The following is an 18,550-nucleotide window of genomic DNA, read 5'->3' on the forward strand; positions in this document are numbered from 1 at the left end:
GCTCACGGGGGCAGACTTAAAAATTCAGAATTTCGGGGTGCTTGGATGGCTCGGTTGGGCGTCTGCCTTCAGCTGGGGTTGTGGTCCCAATGTCCTATGGAGCCTGCTTCTCCCTCTCCCTCTCCCCCCTCCCCCTGCTCGTGCTCCCTCCCTGTCTCTCTCAAATTAAAAAAAAATTTTTCAGAATTTGGCTAGCCAATCCTTAAATACTGCTGTTATTAAAATTTAAATTACGTCCTGGGGCCTCTGTCGCTCTGTCGGGTAAGCGGCTGCCTTTGGCTCAGGTCACGATCCTGGGGTCCTGGGATGGAGCCCCACATTGGGCTCCCTGCTCAGCCCAGCCTCTGCTTCTTCCTCTGCCCCTCCCCCATGCTTATGTGCTCTGTCTAAAATAAAGAAAATCTTTTTCAAAAATTATGTCAACTTATAATTGAATAAATTGTATTGAAAACAAAGGTCTTCAATACTAAAATCTGTAACTTCCTAATTACTACATTTCACTACTATCTATGCTCTTGGGGTTATTTACCTCTCCCATGTTTGTGTGGTGGGAACAGTAGGCACGTGCCTTCCCAACATCCACTTTCAGTCACATCAGGTGGTGGCTTGAAATCCACTGCGTGGGACTATTCATTCAGATACTGCAAATGAGGGCTTTCTCTCCCCTTTTTAGTAAACATTTACCAATATACCATTGTCCTAGTCCACCCTGGTTTGAAGTTTTAAAACCCTAAGGGGTTACTGCATAATATGTTACTAAACTTGCTTACACCTGGCACGTCATTCATTAATGATATTTTCCCAACTACACACCTCTGTCACCACTCCCATAGTAAAGGTGGAATTGGAGGGCCCATTATCAGGAAAGGTTTATCAGAGATAAATAAACCTGGTTTTGGGCTTGGTGCTAAGTTCAGAGAGCCCCCTTCTGCAGCAGCCCCTGGCCCAGAGCTTATGCTAAGGATATAATAGGAAAACATGTTTGTGACCCTGCGGACTTTAGCATAAAGGTCAGAGCAGGAGCAGCTGGGAACGCCCGGCTGGCTCAGGGTGGAACGCTGCCCTTCCCGAAATCCCCTCAGATAGCGACTGGCCAGGAACGCCTGGTCGGCTAAGGGCCGAGCGCTGCCCCAACCAAAACCTGATTGCTCCTGACAATAGCCCGGGGGTCCGTAGAAACATGTGTAAGAACAGGCCTCACTTGCTGAATGTTACATCATCTAATCCCGTGACCTTCCCCGTGATGTACTGCTATTCACTGGGATCACGAGACTCCCCTTGACTGTCTTTGATTGTTTACCGCCAATAAATACGCGAGGTTGCAGCTGTTTGGGGCGATCGCACTCTTTGCGGTCGTCCCCTGCACCCACGCTTTCTTTCGCAGCTAACCTGCCTGTGCCTTGTCCTTTTCCTGGATCACGCTGCGGCTCCGGGGGCGGTGTCACAGCACCCTTCTACTTTTTTTGTGAGCAATTAGTATCTATGAAACTACTTTCCAATTATTCCAGCACCCTTCGTTGAAAGGCTCTCTTCTCTCTATTCAGTTGTCTTTGCGCCTGATCAAAAACTGGTATCCATATATGTTTGGGACTATTGCTGGACTCTGTATTCTGTATGGTAAGCCAGTTATCTTATGCTAATCCCATACTGTCTTTATTCCTGTGGCTTTAAATTATTTCCAACGTTGTTCTTTTTCAAAGTTGTTTTGGCTATTCTAGATATTTTGACTTTCCATAGGAACTTTAGAATCAGCTTGTCAATACCTAAAAAAACCCTGCTGGGATTTTGAGTTGACATCTCAGCAAATGGAGTCTCCTCATGAAGGTTGTATTTCATCGACAAGTCTCCTTCTGAACAAGTTGTATCTTCCCTCGTATTTGAGTCCTGTGTAATGTCTCTCAATAGTGTTTTGTAATCTAGGTCCTGTACATCTTCTGCCATACAGACATACCTTGTTTTTACTATGCTTTGCAGATACTGTGTTGTTACAAATTGAAGATTTGTGGCAACCCTACATGGAGCAAGTCTATTGGTGCCATTTTCCCCACACTATTTGCTCACTTAATGACTCTATGTCATACTTTGGTATTTCTTCAATATTTCAAACTTTTTCATATGATTATATTTGTTATGCTGATCTGTAATCAGAGACCATGACTCACTGAGTGCTCAGGTGGTGCTTAGCGTTGTTTAGCAATACGGTATTTTTAAGTCATATACATTGCTTTTTTAGACAATGTTATTGCACATTTACTAGACTACAGTGTAGTGTAAACCTAGCTTTTATATGCAGTGGGATACCAAAAAAAGTATTTGACTTGCTTTATTGTGATACTGGCTTTATTTTGGTTGTTTGGAACCCAGTGTATAATATCCTGAGGTATGCCTGTATTTATCTTTAAGTATTTCATATGTATGATGTTATTATAAATAGTATTTTTTATGTCAATCCTTGTTGTTCATTGCTAGTATATGGAAATACAATTAATTTTTAGGGGTGCCTGGGTGGCTCAGTCGGTTGAGCGTCTGACTTGATTTTAGGTCATGATCTCAGGATGTTGGGATCCGGCCCTCTGTAGGGTTCTGCACTCAGCCGGGAGTCTCCTCCTTTGTCTTCCTCTCCCTCTGCCCCTTCCCCCACTCACACATACACACACACACACACACACTCTCTCTCTCTCTCTAAAGTAAATAAATCTTAAAAAAAAAAGAAATACAATTACTTTTTATATATTGATTTTATGTCTATAAACTTGCTAAACTCATTGATTAGTTCTAGTAATTTCTTTAATGGATTCCTTACATTTTCTACATAGATGATGATGTTATCTGTGAATACTTCTTTCTTTACTATCCTTACAGGTTTTCTTTCTTTCTTTTCTTTTCTTTTTTTTCCCCTATTGCACTGGCTAGAATCTCCAATACAATGTTAAATAGTAGTGATGAAAGCAGGCATCCTTGTCTTATTGCTGATCCCAGAGGGGAAGGTATTCAGTCTTTCACCATTAAGTATCACTTAACTGGAGGGTTTGTGTAGATGCCCTTTAATAGGTGGAGAAGTCCCTCCTAGTCCTAGTTGACTAAGAGTTGCTGTTAATGGGTGTTGGATTTAATCAAATGCTTTTTCTACATATTGAGATGATCAGGTTTTCTTTTCTTTTTTTTTTAATTTGTTTCAGATCAGGGTGCCTGGTGGTACAGTTGGTTGAGCCTCCAACTCTTGGATTCGGCTTGGGTAGTGATCTTGGGGTCATGGGACTGGGGCCCACTTTGTGCTCTGCTCTCAGTGCAGAGTCTGCTTGAGTTTCTCCCTCTCCCTTGCTCCTACCCCCCCCCACGTGCTCTCTCTCTGTCTCTCTCCCTCAAATAAATAAATCTTTTTAAAAAATAAGTAAAATAAAATTTACAGTGTGAATGAGTCACACTGATTTTTTTCTTTGTCCCCCGACCATGTGTTTCTAATGATCTCTACACGTGACTCTGTTCTTCACAGCTCACACGGAGTGCTGAACACATGATCTGTAGAGGAAGAGCATTTCAAGACTAAGTGTGTGGAAGAGACCAGTGCCAGGTGCCCTTCTGTTTGCTAAAATAAAGTTCAGAAATGTAACTGAGACTCATGCTCAAAAGGGAAATTATGTATAAATAACTCAGATCAAATTAGGATTCAGTTGTTGATAAAATCTGTCTAAGTGTATGGGGTTTCAAATAAAGAAATAGAACAGATAAAATAAAGAACATACATGTGCATATGCGGAGACTGAAATGCAGCACAGGCATGTATATGTCGTATGACTGTGTATATGCATATATCGTATGAAAGATAGTGTGTGTCATGATTAAAAGCGTGGGTGTGGGGGTGCCTGGGCGGCTCAGTACATTGAGGGTCCAGCTCTTGGTTTTGGCTTGGGTTGTGATTTTGGGGTTGTGAGATCCAGCCCCATGTCTTTGACACAATATGTGTGGCCTTGGGCAAGTTATTTATTTAACTACTCTGTGCCTCAATTTCCTAATTGTGAAATTGAGATTAAAACATTACCTACTCAGGGTCACGACCCCAGCCGAAGGCAGATGCCCCACTAACGGAGCCACCGAGGTGCCCCTATCTATTTATTTTTTTAAGATTTTATTTATTGATTTGACAGAGAGAGAGAGAAAGCATGCACAAACAGGGGGAGTGGCAGGCAGAGGGAGAGGGAGAAGCAGGCTCTCTGCTGAGCATGGAGCCTGATGCAGGCCTCGATCCCAGGACCCCAGGATCATAACCTGAGCTGAAGGCAGATGCTTACCCTACTGAGCCACCCAGGCGCCCCTGTATTTATGTTGAGACAGAGAGAAAGAGAGGGCAGGGTGAGGGGCAGAGGGAGAGGGAGAGAGAATGTCAAGCAGACCCCACACTGAGTGCAGAGCCTGATGCAGGGTTTGACCCCGTGACCCTGAGATGGTGAACTGAGCAATCAAGAGTCCGAGGCTCAACCAACTGAGCCATCCAGGCGCCCCTGATATTTAAATTTTTCCCCATAAATTTATTTATTTATTTATTTTTTAATAATGATTTTTTATTATATTATGTTAGTCACCATACAGTACATCCCCGGTTTTCGATGTAAGGCTCGATGATTCATTAGTTGTGTATAACACCCAGTGCACCATGCAATACGTGCCCTCCTTACTACCCATCACCGGTCTATCCCGTTCCCCCACCCCCCTCCCCTCTGTAGCCCTCAGTTTGTTTCTCATAGTCCATAGTCTCTCATGTTTCATTCCCCCTTCTGATTACCCCCCCTTTCTTTATCCCTTTCTTCCCCTACTGATCATTCTAGTTCTTATGTTCCATAGATGAGAGAAATCATATGATAGTTGTCTTTCTCTGCTTGACTTATTTCACTTAGCATTATCTCCTCCAGTGCCGTCCATGTTGTAGCAAATGTTGAGAACTCATTCTTTCTGATTGCTGAGTAATATTCCATTGTATATATGGACCACAACTTCTTAATCCAGTCATCTGTTGCAGGGCATCTCGGCTCCTTCCACGATTTAGCTATTGTGGACATTGCTGCTATGAACATTGGGGTGCATATGGCCCTTCTCTTCACTACGTCTGTATCTTTGGGGTAAACACCCAGTAGTGCAATGGCTGGATCATAGGGTAGCTCAATTTTTAACTTTTTAAGGGACCTCCACACGGTTTTCCAGAGTGGCTGTACCAACTTGCATTCCCACCAACAATGTAGGAGGGATCCCCTTTCTCCACATCCTCTCCAACAATTGTTGTTTCTTGCCTTGTCTATTTTTGCCATTCTAACTGGCGTAAGGTGGTATCTCAGTGTGGTTTTGATTTGAATTTCCTTGATGGCTAATGATTTTGAACATTTTTTCATGTGTCTGTTAGCCATTTGTATGTCTTCATTGGAAAAGTGTCTGTTCATATCTTCTGCCCATTTTTTGATTTGTTTATTTGTTTCTCGTGTATTGAGTTTGAGAAGTTCTTTGTAGATCTTGGATACCAGTCCTTTATCTGTAGTGTCATTTGCAAATATATTCTCCCATTCCGTGGGCTGCCTCTTAGTTTTTCTGACTGTTTCCTTGGATGTGCAGAAACTTTTAATCTTGATGAAGTCCCATAAATTCATTTTATCTTTTGTTTCTCTTGCCTTTGGGGATGTGTCATGAAAAAGGTTGCTTTGTCCGATGTCGTAGAGGTTGCTGCCTATGTTCTCCTCTAGAATTTTGATGGATTCCTGTCTCACATCGAGGTCTTTCATCCATTTGGAGTTTATTTTTGTGTATGGTGTGAGATAGTGGTCAAGTTTCATTCTTTTGCATGTAGCTGTCCAATTTTCCCAGCACCATTTATTGAAGAGACTGTCTTTTTCCCACCGGATGTTTTTTCCTGCTTTATCAAATATTAGTTGCCCAAAGAGCTGAGGGTCCATTTCTGGGCTCTCTATTCTGTTCCATTGGTCTATGTGTCTGTTTTTGTGCCAGTACCATGCTGTCTTTGTGATCACAGCTTTGTAGTACAGCTCGAAATCCGGCATTGTGATGCCCCCAGCTTTGTTTTTCCTTTTCAACAGTTCCTTGGAGATTCGGGGTCTTTTCTGGTTCCATACAAATTTAAGGACTATTTGTTCCAGTTCTTTGAAAAACGTTCTCGGTATTTTGATCGGGATAGCATTGAAAGTGTAGATTGCTCTGGGTAGCATGGACATTTTAACTATGTTAATTCATCCGATCCATGAGCATGGAATATCTTTCCATCTTTTTATGTCTTCCTCAATGTCTTTTAAGAGTGATTTATAGTTTCTAGAATAAAGGTCCTTTACGTCTCTGGTTAAGTTAATTCCAAGGTAACGTATGGTTTTTGGTGCTATTGTAAATGGGATGGATTCCCTGATTTCTCTTTCTTCGTTCTCGTTATTTGTGTACAGAAATGCAACTGATTTCTGAGCATTGATTTTGTATCCCGCCACGTTACTGAATTGCTCTATAACTTCTAATAGTTTGGGAGTGGCTTCTTTTGGGTTTTCCATATAGAGTATCATGTCGTCTGCGAAGAGAGACATTTTGACTTCTTCTTTGCCGATTTGAGTACCTTTGATCCCTTTTTGTTGTCTGATTGCTGTTGCAAGGACTTCTAGTACTATGTTGAATAATAGTGGCGAGAGTGGGCATCCTTGTCGTGTTCCTGATCTTAAGGGAAAGGCTTCCAGCTTTTCCCCATTGAGAATAATATTTGCAGTAGGCTTTTCATAGATGGCTTTTATGAGATTGAGAAATGTACCTTCTATTCCTACACTCTGAAGGGTTTTAATCAGGAAAGGATGCTGTATTTTGTCAAATGCTTTTTCGGCATCGATTGAGAGGATCATATGGTTCTTGAGTCTTTTCTTGTTGATATGATGTATCACGCTGATTGATTTGCGAATATTGAACCACGCTTGCATCCCAGGTATGAATCCCACTTGATCATGGTGGATAATCCTTTTAATGAACTGTTGGATTCTATTAGCAAGTATCTTGTTGAGGATTTTGGTGTCCATATTCATTAGGGAAATCGGTCTGTAATTCTCCTTTTTGAGGGGGTCTTTGCCTGGTTTGGGGATCAAGGTAATATTGGCCTCATAGAATGAGTTTGGTAGCTTTCCTTCTGTTTCTATTTTTTGAAATAGCTTTAGGAGAATAGGTATTATTTCTTCTTTGAATGTTTGGTAGAATTCCCCAGGAAAACCGTCCGGGCCTGGAGTTTTGTTATTTGGAAGGTTGTTTATCACTGACTCAATTTCTTCATAATTAATTGGCCTGTTTAAGAAATCAATTTCTTCCTGTTTCAATCTTGGTAGTTTATAGGTTTCCAGGAAGGATTCCATCTCTTCCAGATTGCTTAGTTTATTGGCATATAGCTGTTGATAAAAATTTCTAATAATCCTTCCAATTTCAATGGTGTTCGTCGTGACCTCTCCTTTTTCATTCATAATTTTAATAATCTGGGTCTTTTCTCTTTTCTTTTGGATAAGTCTTGCCAGTGGTCTGTCAATTTTATTGATTCTCTCCAAGAATCAGCTTCTAGTCCTGTTGATCTGCTCTACTGTACTTCTGGTTTCTGCTTGATTGATTTCAGCTTTAATTTTGGTCAACTGCTTCCTTGTGCGTGGATTAGGCCTGTCCCTCTGTTGCTGTTCCAGCTTCTTGAGGTGAGAATATAAAAACTGCATTTTAGATGTTTCTATTCTTTTGAGTGAGGCTTGGATGGCTATGTATTTCCCCCTTAGGACTGCCTTTGCAGTATCCCATAGGTTTTGGACTGTTGTATTTTCATTCTCATTGGTCTCCATAAATTGTTTAAATTGATTTTTGATTTCCTGGTTTATCGAGTCATTCCTGAGCAGGATGGTTCTTAGTCTCCAAGTGTTTGAGTTTCTTCCAAATTTTTCCTTGTGGTTGAGTTCCAATTTCAGAGCGTTGTGGTCTGAGAATATGCAGGGGATAATTTCAATCTTTTGGTATCGGCTGAGACCTGTTTTGTGTCCCAGAACATGGTCTATTCTTGAAAATGTTCCATGGGCATTAGAATAGAATGAGTATTCTTTGGTTCTGGGGTGTAGTGTACTATATATATCTAAGAGGTCCAACTCGTGGAGTATGGCATTCAAAGCCTTTGATTCTTTGCTTAGTTTTTGCCAGGGTGTTCTGTCTATTTCTGAGAGTGGAGTGTTGAGGTCCCCTACTATTAATGTATTTTTATCTATATGTCTCTTTATTCTGGTTAAGAGTTGGCTTGTGTATCTTGCTGCTCCCCTGTTGGGGGCATATATATTTATAATTGTCATATCCACTTGTTGAATACTTCCTTTAAGAATAATATAGTGCCCTTCTGCATCTCTAACTATAGTCTGTATTTTAAAATCCAATTTATCTGATATGAGAATTGCTACCCCAGCTTTCTTTTGAGGTCCATTTGCATGAAAGATGGTACTCCATCCCCTTACTCTCAGTCTGAATGCATCTTTGGGTTCGAAATGAGTCTCTTGTAGACAGCAAATGGATGGGTCATTTCTTTTTATCCAATCTGCAACCCTGTGGCGTTTGAAGCCAGAATTTAAACCATTAATGTTCAGGCTGAGTACTGAGAGATATGCTTTTAATTCTGCCATGTTGTCAGTAAAGTCTTTGTTTGTATTGGCTGTGACTTTCTGTTTTGTATCACTCTTGGGGCCTTTTTACTTTTATAGAACCCCCCGTAATACCTCCTGTAGGGCTGGTTTCGTGGTTACGAAATTGGCTAGTGACTGTCGATTCTGAAATGTCTTTATTTCTCCATCAAATCTGAATGACAGCCTTGCTGGATAAAGGATCCTTGGCTGCATGTTTTTCTCTGAAAGAGCTTTAAAAATGCTCCCCCAACCCTTTCTCTCATTCCAGGTCTGTGTAGACAGGTCTGACGTAATTCTGATGCCTTTGCCTTGGTACGTGAGAAATTTCTTTGCCCTGGCCGCTTTCAATACTGTATCCTTGGATCTCATATTTGCGAATTGTACTATGACGTGACGTGGTGTAGGTCTGTCATGGTTGAGCTTGGGAGGGGTCCTCTCTGCCTCTTGGACACAAATTTTTGTTTCCCTTGCTAGATTAGGGAAGTTTTCAGCTACAATTTGTTCAAATATCTCTTCTAGGCCTCTGTTTTTCTCCACCCCCTCGGGGATGCCGATGATTCTAACATTGGATCGTTTCGTTGAGTCAGTAATCTCCCGTAGCCAACATTCGTGGGCGTGGATTTTTTTAAGACCATCTTCTATTTTTATTTTTTCCTCTATTAACCCATCCTCCAATTCACTAACCCTTTCCTCCGCTTCCGTGACCCTGGCCGTCAGAGCCTCTAGTTTTGCCTGCATTTGGCTCATAGAATTTTTAATTTCTGTCAAATTCGCTCTCATTTCCGCCCTTAGGGATTCTATATTCTCAGTAATATTTTCCTGAATACTTTTCTCAAGTCTACTCATTATCTTGACCATTGTTACTCTGAATTCCATTTCTGATAATTTGGTTACATCCATATCTGTTACTTCTGTGGCAGAGGCCACTGACTCACTGTCTTTTCTTTGCTGGGGGGGGCTTCTCCTTCTTGTCATTCTGATGAAGAGAGGTTGCAGGATTTCCAGAGCCCAAAATTATTGACTGGGTCCCAGGCCGTGCCCCTTGTTTTATAGGGATCTTAGAGATGTGGGCTTCTTCTTTAAAGATTTTATTTATTTACTTATCTGAGAGAGGGAGACATACAGTCAGCAAGAACGAAACAGAAGCAGGGGAGTGAGAGAGGAAGAAGCAGGCTCCCAGCGGAGGAGCCCGATGAGGGACTCCTTTCCGGAACGCGGGGATCACGCCCTAAGCCGGAGACAGGCGCTCAATGACTGCGCCACCCAGGCGCCTCGGGTTGTGGGCTTCTTGATTTTTCAGCCTGCCTTCTGTGTTCTGGGGGAGGGGCCTGCCGCGCCGATACTCAGGCAACCCTGTTTGGGTAGAGTCTCCGTGTCCCCTGCGAGGGAGGATGGGGATGGGCACTCTCTGAGCCGGTATTTCCAGGCTTTTGTTCTCTGGCGGCTTTCCCTGGCGGCCGGCTATGCCTCTTCTGAGGGTCAGAGCAGCAGAGGCTGCATTGTCACAGAACAGAGGGATTGCGGCCCGTTCTCCACTGATGTTCTGGCCACTTTAACTCTGTTACTGTTGGTGCTGCTCAACCCTGCGGCCGTCCCGGGATGTGCGCACCAACTCGGCGACCCTGCCCTCACTTCCAGGGCCGGCGCGTCTCTGTCCTTTGTGTTTCTAATGCCGCCAGCCACCGGCCGCCCCGCAGGCTCCCGGGTCTCCCGGTCTCAGTCTATGCCCGGTGAGCACACCTCGATTCCGGAGTTTCGTGAGAAGCCTGGTGGCGCGCGCACCCGGTTCAGGGTCTCAGTCTGCTGTTTCGCGGGTGCCGACCGCGAGTCCGCCCGCTCCCCCGTGCAGGTGGCCCGCCAGCCGCCAGCCGCCCCGCGCGCGCTCCGGGAGTTCCCGGTCTCAGTCTGGATCCCGTGAGCACACCGGGATTCCGGTGTTCCGGGAGATGCCTGGTGGCGCGCGCGTTCGCGTTCACAGCTCACCGGTCTCAGTCCGCTCTCTCGGGGGGGGGGGGGGGGGCCCTCTGTGAGTCCGCCCGCTCCCCCGTGCAGGTGGCTGCCGCTTCCCGGCGCCCAAACGCGGCGGCTCCCTCCCCCTTCCGTTTATCTTCCGATATCCATGCATGGTTTACAGCTTCCCTCTTCGTACCTCAATACTCAGCGCTGGAGATGTTCATTTGTAGAGATCCAGATGCATCATCCTGCGTCTCAGGCTGATTCCGTGGTTATTTAGGCTGGTCTGGTACCTATCCAGCTCGACTCAGGGGACCGGCTGAAAAAGGGGTCCCCTACTCCTCCGCCATCTTAACTCCCCATCTTTCCCCATAAATTTAAATAGTTGTAAGGTTTATAATATTTTGTGCATTGTATAATGAATATATACTTCAGATATATTTTCTCTTTTTAAAAAATTGACTTTATTTGAGAGAGAGTGCGTGAGAGCAGGGGGAAGGGCAGAGGGAGAGGGAGAGAAGCAGACTCCCTAGTGACCATGAGCCAGATGTGGGGCTTGATCTCACCACCCTGAGATCGTGACCTGAGCAGAAATCAAAAGTCAGGCAGTTAACTGACTGAGCCACCCAGGCACCCGTTTCAGATGTATTTTCATCAAAATCTTAAGGGCTGCAGATTTAGCTCATTCAAGTTCTGGAAAATGTTTGCCATATGAACTAATTGGCAACATCAATCCTCGTTGGAAAATCAGCCAGTTAAATCAGACTTTCCATTAGAAAGTGTCATTTTTCAGTTTAAATAATGGCGTTAATATGTATCCCTCTGATAAACTCTTTCACTTCTGAATTTTAAGTTAAATTCTGAATCTTGCATTTATATATTACCTGGGTGACAATAAGATGCTGGCATCTAATGTTTCTTGCTGAATTTCTCTCAGATTTGTCATCATAAGACTTCTTTAGGACGGATGCATTTATTTTTATTTTTTAAAAATTTTAATTCCCGTGTTGTTAATGTACAGTGTTATATTAGTTTTAGGAGTACGGGGGTACCTGACTGGCTCAGTTGGTAGAACATGCAACTCATGGTTTTGGGGTTATGAGTTTGGGCCCCACATTGGGTGTAGAGATTACTTAAGAATACAATCTTTAGGGGTCCCTGGGTGGCTAAGTCAGTTGAGTATCTGACTTTTGATTTCCACTCAGGTCCTGATCTCAGGGTTGTGGTGATCGAGTCCCACAGTGGGCTCCGTGCTCAGTGGGGAGTCTGCTTGAGAGTATCTCTCTCCCTCTCCTCTGCCCTTCCCCCTGCTCGCCCTCTCTCTCTCTCTCTAAAATAAATAAATAGAGGGGTTCCTGCTTCGAGGTGGCAGTGGTTCTTCAGACCCAGAGGGTTCCTTTACTTTTAGTTCTCTTGAGGTTTTACCCCAGAAGCTGCCTCAGGATGTCTTCATCACATTTTGCCAGTCGACACAGAAAGGATTTAAGTATCAACATGATGAGAACCAGAATTGCTCATAGGAAATCACTGTCTCAAAAAGAAAACAGACATAGGGAATATGAACGAAATAGACACTTTGGTTTGAAAGATGTCAACATTCCAACCTTGGAAAATAGAATTCTTCTTTAATTAGATGAGACATGTCAGAAGCTTGTTCCAGAAAAGGCCAGTGTCAAGACAAGGTCAATGAAAACTGTTCTAGGTGATCAACGAAAGCAAACGCTCCAAAAATACAAAGAAGAAAAGCAGCTTCAGAAATTGAAAGAGCAGAGAGAGAAAGCTAAATGAGGAGTATTTAAAGTGGGTCTTTACGGGCACCTGGTGGCTCAGTCGTTAAGCGTCTGCCTTTGGCTCAGGGCGTGATCCCGGCGTTCTGGGATTGAGTCCCACATCAGGCTCCTCCGCTGGGAGCCTGCTTCTTCCTCTCCCACTCCCCCTGCCTGTGTTCCCTCTCTCGCTGGCTGTCTCTATCTCTGTCAAATAGATAAATAAAATCTTTAAAAAAATAAATAAATAAAGTGGGTCTTTATAGACCTGATATGCCTTGTTTTCTGTTACCAAACCAGACTACAATGAAAGCTGAGCCAAAAAAGGCTGTTCCATTTTCTGTATGGATTACAAGGTCAAAGGCCAAAGACCAAATGGAGCAGACTGAGATGAATAATGGGAGTGATGTTTGAGCAATCCAACCTGGTTAAAGACAAACTTCTGAAAGAAAAGTGTTGGGCAAAGAGAAAAAAGTTGTGCAGCCTGTAATGACCACATCGGTGAGGAGGACTCGATCAGCCGCCACTCAAGGAGCAAAGCAGATTTCCAGAACAGCCTCATCAACAATAGGGAAGAGCTACTAATGATCATGAAATAGAAAGAAAGGCACCAAGTCAAGGAAGACCTGCCAAAAAGATAGAAACAAAACCTGATAAGGTCGTGTCTTTTAAAGTCGATAGTGAAGAAAATACTTTGGATTCACAAACCAGTGCAAGAAATGGAATGGATCCAAATGGAGTCTTACCAAAAATGGAGAACTTACCTAAGACAAATACTGCAAAAACGGAAGGGAAGAATTCCTTCGCACCTCAGGATTTTATGTTTCAGCCACTGGATGGTCTGAAGACCTATCAAGTAACACCTATGACTCCCAGAAGTGCCAATACTTTCTTGACACCCAGTTATACCTGGATCCTTTTAAAAACAGACGTTGGTAAGTCTCAAGAAGTGACAAAAGAAATTTTGGCTCAAAAATGTATAACTTACTCTGCAAAGACAGTACCTCAGGATTCAGATAAACTGCAATGTGCTTTGGGTTCTCTAACAGTTTGGAATAAAGAACATGTCTTAAATAAAGATGAGACTACTAAAAATTCAAATGGCTTTATAATAAAAGGAGTCCCATCACTTGAAATAAATGAAGATCCGATATCTCAGCCCAGCCGTGACGTGCCATATCTCAGAGATATTCTTCAGTTAGGAACTGAGAAATTAACGTCGCACTGCCTGGGGTGGGACAGGAAGCTTGAACTGGACATTCCAGACGATGCGAAAGATCTTATTCGCGCTGCAGCTGGGCAAACGAGACTCTGTATGCGAGGAAGTTTCAAGCAGTTTGAAGGGCTGGTGGATAATCGTGAATAGAAACGAGCTGAAAAGGAGACTGCCCGTACAGGTCCGGATGGATCTGGGGATATGGTCACCAGAAATTCAACCATTGGACCAAACCTGAGGAATCTGGATGGCAGAACAGCAGTAGTATAAACTAAAGAGTCTTTCAGAAGAAAGTTGTCTTGGGGGTAGCAAGTAAACCCAAAGAGGAAGATGGTGAAAGAATTGCAGCTAGGAATTGCCTGGCCGCCGTAAAAAGTTCCACGAGAGAGGATGAAGCAGGAAGACACCGCGCAGGCAGCGGCCTCTGTGATGCCAAAGGAAGTTGATAAAGTTGTGTCTGGTGCTGGGTTCTTCAGAATCGACAGTCCTGTTAAAGCCTTCTCAGGACTTTCTATCTCTTCTGAATGTCTTTCCAAAGACTTAGGACACCTAAGTCTGTCCGCAAAGCTGTGTCTGAGAGCAGGCCTGAGACGGACCATCTACCACAACCTGTGTCACCACAGAATCCTGATCCGCAAAGCACCGAAAGAGACTTTGCTTTCAACTATTCCTAAAAACAGGAACAGCAGAGGAGATGCTCAGTGTCCTGGATTACAAGATTTAATTGATGTAAATTCTGATGCAACCAAGATAAACTTTGAGATGGGTTGTTTACCCAGTGAAAGAATGAATTTGCCTCTACTTGCTAGTGAAGTGACAGATGATAAGACTACTAATAAAAAGGAAGAAATCCCAGATGCTGTGGAAGGCGTGGAACTACATTCTTCATTTACAGCCCAGAATGCTTTGATGAGCAGCCCTGAAAAAATACCATCACAAAATGACATCTTATGTCAAAATGAAGAGAAAGCGGAAATTTCTCGGTCAGTATTTGATATTCCAAGTCTCACTGCTGAGTGCCGTCTTCTTGATTCGCCAGGCCTAAACTGCAGGTGGGGAGGAGACATCAAGGTCATGCCAGACACGTTTCCTTTGGTGGTAACTTGATTACCTTTCCACCTCTGCAGCCCCTCCGTGATGAACAACCAGAAGAATTTTGAATTTAAAAATAAATCCAAATATTTTTCTTCATTTTATCAACGTGATATATCGTTAGCATATTGAAAATTGAAGAGTGTGTATATGTGTTCACTTCTGGTCAAACAATTTATGTAGTGTCATAAAATGTTATAATATTCAGTGTTCATCAAAGTGTGTTTTAGATATGATAGTGTTTCTTGAGGGAAGTGGGGATATTTTGCACATTAACTATGCAGAATAAAAAATGTGCTTACAAAATAAATAAATAAAAATCTTAAAAAAAAAAAAAAAGAAATAGGAAGAAATTCCATGCTTCCATGCTTGTGGATTGGAAGAACAAATATTGTTAAAATGTCTATGCTACCCAAAGCAATCTACAGATTTAATGCAAAATACCAACAGCATTTTTCACAGAACTAGAACAAACCTAAAATTTGTATGGAACCAAGAAAGAACCAGAATAGCCAAAGAAATCTTAAAAAAGAAAAACAAATCCGGAGACACTGCAATTCCAAACTTAAGTTATATTACAAAGCTGCAGTAATCACAACAGTGTGGTACTGGCACAAAAATAGACACATAGGTCAATGAAACAGAACGAAAAACCCAGAAATAAACCCACAACTATATGGTCTATTAACCTTCGACAAAGGAGGAAAGAATATCCAATGGAAAAAAGACAGTCTCTTCAATAAGTGATATTGCGAAAACTGGACAGCTACATGTAAAAGAATGAAACTGGACCATTTCTTACACCATACACAAAAATAAACTCAAAATGGATCAAAGACTTAAATGTGAGACTTGAAAATACAAAATTCCTGAAAGAGAGCACAAGGCAGTACACCGACCAGGATGAGCACTGAGTAATGTACAGAATTGTTGAATCGCTATATTGCACACCTTTGGTTTTCTTTTTAAGATTTTATTTATTTATATATGTATTTATGTATGTATTTATTTGTTTTATTTATTTTATTTTTATTTTATTTTATTTTTTAAGATTTTATTTATTTATTTGACAGAGACAGCCAACAAAAGAGGGAACCCAAGCAGGGAGAGTGGGAGAGGAAGAAGCAGGCTCATAGCGGAGGAGCCTGATGTGGGGCTCGATCCCATAACGCCGGGATCACGCCCTGAGCCGAAGGCAGCCGCTTAACGACTGCACCACCCAGGCGCCCCTGTTTTATTTATTTTAGAGAGAGACAGAGAACATGGAGCTGAGCACAGAGCCCAATGTGGGGCTGATCTCATGACCCTGAGATCATGACCTGAGCCAAAATCAAGAGTCGGCTTAATCGACTGAGCCACACAGGTGCCCTGTCTTTCCATTTCTTTGTGTTGTTTTCAATTTCTTTCCTCAGTATTTTATAGTTTTCAGAGTACTGGTCTTTCACCTCTTTGGTTAAGTTTATTCCTAGGTATTTTAGTATTTTTGGTGCAGTTGTAAATGGAATTGTTTTCTTAATTTCTCTTTCTTCTGCTTCATTATTAGTGTATAGAAATGCAGCAGATTTCTGTACCTTGATACTGTATTCTGTGACTTTACTGAATTCATTTACCAGCTCTAGTAAGTTTTGGTGGAGTCTTTAGAGTTTTCTATATAGAGTATCATGTCATCTGCAAATAGTGAAGTTTTACTTCTTCCTTATCAATTTGGATGCCTTTTATTTCTTTGCATTGTCTGACTGCTGTGGCCAGGACTTCCAGCATTATGTTAAATAACAGTGGTGACAGTGGATATCCTTGACTTGTTCCTGACCTTGGGTGAAAAGCTTTCAGTTTTCCCACATTGAGTATGATGTTCGCTGTGGGTTTTTTTTTTCTTTCATGTAGGGCCTTTATTATGTTGAGGTATGTTCCATCTAGACTTACTTTGTTGAGGGTTTACCATGAACAGATGCTGTACTTTGTCCAATGCTTTGTCTGCATCTGTTGAAATGATCGTATGGTTTTTATCCTTTCTTCTGTTGAGGTGAAGTATCACGTTGACTGATTTGCAAATACTGAACCACCCTTGCATCCAGGAAAAAATCCCACTTGATTATGGTGAGTGATTTTTAAAAATGTGTTGTCGGATTTGATTTGCTAGTATCTTCTTGAGGATTTTTGCATCTATGTTCATCAAAGATATTGGCCTGTAGTGGTGTCTTTATCTAGTTTTGGTATCAGGATAATGCTGGCCTCATAGAATAAATTTGGAAGTTTTCCTTCTTCTTCTATTTCTTGGAATAGTTTGAGAAAAATAGATACTAACTCTTCTTTAAATGTTTGGTAGAATTCACCTGTGAAGCCATCTAGTTCTGGATTTTTGTTTGTTGGAAGGTTTGTTTTTTGTTTTTTTTAAGATTTTATTTTATTTATTTGACAGAGACAGCCAGCGAGAGAGGGAACACAAGCAGGGGAGTGGAGAGGAAGAAGCAGGCTCCCAGCGGAGGAGCCCGATGTGGGGCTTGATCCCAGAACACTGGGATCACGCCCTGGGCCGAAGGCAGACGCTTAACAGCTGCGCCACCCAGGCGCCCCTGTTGGGAGATTTTTTGTTTTGTTTTGTTTGTTTGTCTTGAGGGGGGCAGTGGGGAGGGACAGAAGGAGAGGGAGAGAGAGAATCTGGAGCTGGCTCCACAGCCAGCAAGGAGCGTGATGTGGGTCTTGATTTCACAACCCTGAGATCTGACCTGAGCTGAAATCAAAAGTCAGACACTTAACTGACTGAGTCACCCAGACACCCCTGTTGGGAGTTTTTTGATTACTGTTTGAATCTCCTTGCTGGTAATCAGTCTTGTTCACATTTTCCATTTCTTCCTGCTTTAGTTTTCATAGGTTATGTTTCTAGGAATTTATCCATTTCTCCTAGGTTGTCCAATTTGTTGGCATACAATTTTTCATAATTTCTCTTAAAATTATTTGTATTTCTCTGGTATTGGTTGTTATTTCTGCTCTTTCATTAGTGATTTTGTTTACTTAGGTCCTTTCTCTTTTCTTTTTGATGACTCTGGCTAGAGGTTTATCAATCTTGTTGATCTTTTCACAGAACCAGCCCCTGGTTTCATTGAACTGTTCTTTTTTTTTTTTTTTTAGTTTCTGTAACATTTATCTCTGCTCTAATGCTTATTATTTCCTTCCCTCTGCTGGTTTGGGGTTTTGCTTCTTTTTCTAGCTCCTTTAGGTGTAAGGTTATGTTGTTTATTTGAGATTTTTCTTGCTTTCTGAGGTTGGCTTGTATTACGATTAGAACTGCTTTTGCTGCATCCCAAAGATTTGGGATTGTCATGTTTTCATTTTCTTTTGTTTTTTAATAAAGATATTTATTTATTTATTTATTTATTTATTTATTTATTTATTTGAGAGAGAGAGAGAATGAGTAGTGGGGAGGGACAGAAGCTGAGAGATAGAGAAGCAGACTCCCTGCTGAGCAGGGAGCCCAAGGAGGGGCTCCATCCCAGGGCCCCGGGATCATGACCTGAGCTGAAGGCAGATGCTTAACTGACTGAGCCACCCAGGTGCCCCTCCATGTCATTTTTTATTTCTTCTTTGATTTCTTGGTTGACTTATTCATTGTTTAGTTTGCATGTTATTTAACCTCCATGCATTTATGCTCTTTCCAGATTTTTTCTTGTGGTTGATTTCTAGTTTCATAATGTAGTGTTCAGAAAAGATGTATGGTATGACTTCAATCTTTTTGAATTTGTTGAGACTTGTTTTGTGGCCTAATAAGTGATCTATTCTAGAGAATGTTCCATGTGCACTGGAAAAGAATGTGTACTCTGCTGTTTTAGGATAGAATGTTCTGTATATAATTGTTACATCCATCTAGTCTG

The 18,550-nt window shown here is 42.1% G+C and overlaps 1 pseudogene; it reads left to right on the plus strand.

Annotated features, from left to right (window-relative positions):
• The first annotated feature begins 12,050 nt into the window (after positions 1-12,050).
• Positions 12,051-15,586, plus strand: LOC123787692 (disks large-associated protein 5-like; annotated as a pseudogene).
• Positions 15,587-18,550: the final 2,964 nt, after the last annotated feature.

This window comes from Ursus americanus, chromosome 12 (assembly GCF_024610735.1).
Source record: "Ursus americanus isolate L20-20 chromosome 12, mUrsAme1.1.p, whole genome shotgun sequence".
NCBI classification, from domain to species: Eukaryota; Metazoa; Chordata; class Mammalia; order Carnivora; family Ursidae; genus Ursus; species Ursus americanus.